The sequence below is a fragment of the Mixophyes fleayi genome, chromosome 1 (genome assembly GCF_038048845.1).
Source record: "Mixophyes fleayi isolate aMixFle1 chromosome 1, aMixFle1.hap1, whole genome shotgun sequence".
Taxonomy (NCBI): Eukaryota; Metazoa; Chordata; class Amphibia; order Anura; family Limnodynastidae; genus Mixophyes; species Mixophyes fleayi.
In genome coordinates, this window is record NC_134402.1 from 248,302,567 (window position 1) to 248,307,804 (window position 5,238).

Sequence of the window (5,238 nt, forward strand, 5' to 3'; positions counted from 1 at the left end):
TTCTAAATGCTGCTGCTGGGCCCTTGAGGACTAATGTTAAAACCACATAAGTAGTACTGACGTCCAAGATCTGTGACCCCCGTGGTGAAGGTAAACTGCCCCTCATCCCTGAAAGCTGCCAACCAGGGACATGAATGCCGGATGAGCGAAGTCTATCCACCTCTTCATGGAGGTGTGGGGTTAAAAAAAAAAAACTGTTCCATGACCATAGGAGATCAGGACCACCTGTTGAAGCAGGAGCACCACCATGGCAATAAGCCAGAAGGAAGTTGAAATTCCCCCCCATGGAAAGCAAAACTGTAAGAGCTGATGTTTCTTCCAGCTGTGTCTATAAATACTTGATATTCAGAGATACCAGAAAGCCCTCTGTCCTCATCTGTATCACTGATTGGAACAATGCAATCTTGCACCTGTGGAAGGAATTTGCTTTTTGTTTACTATTTACAAGGGGGAGTAGACCAAAACAACATACGGTCTATAGAGAATGTTTGGAGATCTTCTATGGGTCTCAAGATAACAACAATGAATTTACACCGGTCATAGTGTAGAAAATAGTTGCTAAACCATGAGGATAGTGTCCTATCTAAAAAGGATCCAGGAGGTACAGAATTTTAAAATATCAGAGCCCTTTGATGTCCTAAAGTATAACACATGTTTGCAGTGTTCAGCACTTCTTATATGGTAGACTAGCAGACTTTCTTGTGCTTGGAAACCTGGGATAAAAAGAAAAATCTGTTGGTGGATACAAGAAGCTTAGCTGGAAACCCCAGTTGATGATGATGAGCTCCCAGGTGTCTGACACGAAGATAGTCAGCACTCTTTGCCCACTTACCTCACTGGGAATGAGGGTGTCCTTGAAGTGAAATCCAGATCAGACACATCGACAACAATTTCTAAGCAGTAACAATGTTACCTGTATTTCATTTAAATATCTCTGAGAGCCTTTGACAGCTGTGGGATCCACCATGTCCTTGCACCTTCAGGATAGCTAGTGTCCAGAAACTTCTTATCGTACACTGCCTGGGAGGTAAGTGGGTTTTTTTTTGTTTTTACTTGTATTTTTCCCTTAGATTGTACGCTCCTCTGAGCAGGGCCATCTCTCCTCCTGTTTCCACCACTTCTAACTCTGCTCTCCAGCTACTTAGCCCTCCTTCTCGAGGCTCCACTCCACGTCCACTCTCGCTCCCTCCTCCCCCCTGGGGGTCTCCCTGTCTTCCGCGCCCTCCTTCTTGGGCCCTGTCATTTGCGGATCCTACCTCCCCCTTCCCCGCCCTCTCTAGCTATGCATTGAGCTTACTGAGTTGCTGTGCTTACTGTACTGTGCTGTCTCCCATTGTATTGTAATTTGTTTGTCTCTACGGCACTGCGGACGCCTTGTGGCGCCTTATAAATAAAAATTAATAATAATATTTTTAATAAATTTTGTGGAAATTCCCCATTATTACCACAATGTAACTCCCCTTTAAGTATTTTTCACACTATAGGGGAAACACATCTGCCAAAACACATCTAAAAACTGGGGGTACACTTACAAAGACACTATCTACATTTGCCTTAGTCTATTGGTTTGTAGTTAAAGAAGGGGGAGGGGGTTAAAGTACCTACATGACTGTTAGAGATGAAGATTACCTCACAGTGCAACAGTCTATTTATTGAGGCACCAAAGTTATTTTATTTTACTTTAGACATAATATGTAGTATATCACACTGCAGTTTTATTTAGTATGCTTGTGCATTGTTTTTTTCTTATTACAACTTTAAAACAATGAAAATACCTTTAATAACAAAGCATTAAATCCAACAGAACTAGAAAGCATTTGTAATGCACACATTCCACCCAATATGCCCCTCCAATTTGTGTGTGTGGGGGGGTTAAAAAATGTCTGTTTGTTCAGTTGCTGAAAAGAGGGACCATTATTGCCAGGGTCTGGCAGGTATAATGCAGATGCAAATTTCACTTTTTCAGCATTCATTAGTCACAGGGCTATTCAAACAATTATTTTGTTTTCCTAATTGTTCATTTCTAATGTATTTATAAGAAGTTGAAATGTTTTATCCAACAAATTTAAGTCCAAGCTAGAGTCACAACAATCTGTATAATATGCAGCGGTGGGGAGTTTGAGAAATCAGGAGAACCTGGGTATAAAGTACAGGCAACAGCCATTACACAGCTTTTGAGGAAGTGAGAAGTGTAGTTGTAGACAGGAAGGATCGATATTTCTTATAGGGTGGTCTTGTCCCAAGAGTAGGTGCTTTTTTTGTTGCCTATACGGATTGATTCCAACAACACAATCACCCTGGGAGAGTATTCTCAATAAGTACACAGCACAAGTTATCTTCCTCCAAATATCACTATAATGAAATTGGTGAACTACGATTAGAGTAGACATTGCTTTGGTCAACATAAAAGTAACTAGATAATAATGAATAAAAAATTAAGTATATTATGTGTTCAAATATATCCTTTAGGCCGGGTGACGAAAGTGACGGTCTCCCAGCGGCGCTCTATGTAGTGCTGTTTGACCTTATTGGAATGGACCTGCTAGAGCTGTACGAGGAGATGGTGGAGGGCAGAATGCCTCTTTCTCTGAGAGGGACTGATCATGATCCTGTATAAGCGCAAGGTGGAGAGACGTGACCTTAAAAATTGGCGGCCCATCTCTCTCCTGAACGTGGACTACAAGATCCTTGCCAAAAGGCTAAAGGTCGTCATTGGGCAGATTGCAATCCTGTGACCAGGAATGCCACAAGTCTGATCTGGATGAACAGACAGCCTTGGGGACACAGTCCATTACATCGAAGATAATCATGCACATGTGGCCCTGGTTAGTCTTGATCAGGAGAAGGCCTTTCATTGTGTTTCTCCTGATTTTATTCGTAGTGTTTTGTGCAGGTTTGGCTTGGGTGATATGTTTTGTGCTTATGTTAACCTGATGTACCTTGACATTTACAGCTCGGTGTTGGTGAACGGCTGGAAGACTGAACCCTTTTCCGTCATGTCTGGGGTCAGACAAGGCTGCCCTCTTTCATTTCTTTTTGTTTGTTGTATAGAGCTCTGCGTGCTGTGCATCAGGCGGAATCCAGAGATAAGAGGCACCGGGTCCAGACTGACTAGAGGCCATGTGTTCGCTCTACAGGGATGACGTCATTGTCTTCTGTGCTCGGCGACAGGACTCGTCCAGACCTGCGAGAACTTCGTCCGAGCTTTATGGTCAAGGGTCAACTGCAGGAAGTCAGTAGCGATGCTCTTCGGGCAGTGGCACCTGTCATCCCCCCCTACATTTCCCTTCACAGTCAAATCGGACTTCATCAAAATTCTTGGGAGTTTGGAGGAGAGGAGGAAGCCCTGAAGTGTTGGGAAGAGAGAATGTCGACAGTCAGACAAAATATTGGCCTGTGGAGCCTCAGAGATCATTCCCATTCTGCAGTACACAGCCCAAGCTTGGCCACCTCTCGCTGCCGTCTGCAAGACCGTCACGAGGACGGTCTTCCACTTAATCTGGGGCTCCAAAATGGACAGAGTGAAGCGGTCGGTTATGAACAAGGAGCCCCTGAAAGGTGGGAAAGGGATCCCGGATATCCCCACCATGATGCAAGCTTTCTATGCAACTGCATCCGCAGAACTCTTGATGAGAACAACATTTGCTCTGCTGGGAAGTCCATGTCTCGCTTTTTCCTCCTGCCTCTTTGGAGGACCCTTGGTTGGGACAGCTCCTTCCCTTACAACTGGACTACACCTTGGTTTTACCTGTATGTTGGACAATTTGTGAGGGAGCACCACCTGGAGGGACTTAAACCAGACTTGTGGAAGTCAAAAACTGTCCACAAGCTCATCAGAGCAAAAGACATTATGGAGTTTGTTCCAGGGCTCCCTACAGCTAAACAAGGGTAGGAGAATGTGGCCTCTGAGAGGCTGACTAATAGGCATAAAGACATTGCATGGATGGCTTTCCAGTGGGGGTTCTGCACAGGTTCCAGGAGTGCATGAATGTCCTTAGAGGCAGATATGTTCACTGCCCCTTTTGTATCACTAGAAGGGAAACAGCACAGCATATTTTTTGCACTGTTGGATGCCTTGAAATATGAACATATAAGGACAGTGTGCCTAGGACTTGTCTTTCATGCCATTCGTATTTTATAGATTTCCTGGTACCCATACTATTGGGGCAATCCAGGAGGCCTGGCGCTTTATGAACAGTTTTAAAGGACGCTATGTGGTATACCAGTAGTCGCCTCATTTTGAAGCGGGAGATGACCATCCAGGACTGCCGCAGGCTGATCCACAGCCTGCTAAGAGACTAACACCATGGACAGTCCTAAGGAAGATTAACTTTTTGTCCCCCTCTTCTTCTCCCCTCTATGTGTGTGTGTTTTATCATTAAAACCTTTGGCTTGTGCTTCCCCTTCATTCCCCCCCCCCTCCAACCCATTCCCCTATCACTGTTTGAAGTGTTATTGAATGTCATGCCTTATTTATGCACCCTCCCCATATTGGTCTGTCCTCAAAGCTTCGGGCTTGTGACTTCCCCACCTTACCCTCTCACCTACCGTCCCCTCACATCCATTGTTTTTTTGAAATGTTATATTGTTTAAGTTTGCATGGTTAGTGCAGTACTCAATGTATAGTGTAGGATGTTATATCTTGTACTTTATGCCTTGTATTGTACTTTGTGAAACAATCATTCATACATTTAGTACTTCGTACACTTAAATGCAATGTATTGTGGGGTTTTTTGTACATTCTGTACAAATAAAGTTACTTTTTCAATCTAAAGTGCTCAAACTTAGTTAAAAATAAATCTCAGAACCTCGGCTCAGATATATCTCCCTATCATTTTGGTTACCTATTTGCTTTTCTGTAGGTGGGTTGAGTTATCAATTTCTGACCTTCTTTCTATAACCATATATTGTTTTACCACCCAATTTGAGGTACCAGAAGGTGCTGGAGATTTATCAAGACTGTGCATGCCAATATGTTGTGTATTAAGTTTTGTTACCTAAACTTGAGTTTCTTAAAAGAGAATTAAAATGATGAAATGGGTAGAATACATACCACACAAACAGACAAGATTTGTTTGTTTTTTTGACCATAAGAAACACCACCACCAGATGGGTGCATTGAATGGTACTGAATAAAACCAGCAAAACCCTCTTTAGGTCTATGCGGGGAACAAGGCAAGTGCCACAAAGGGAAGGAGCAAATCCTGGGATGTCTATTTCAACAAACATCCACCAACC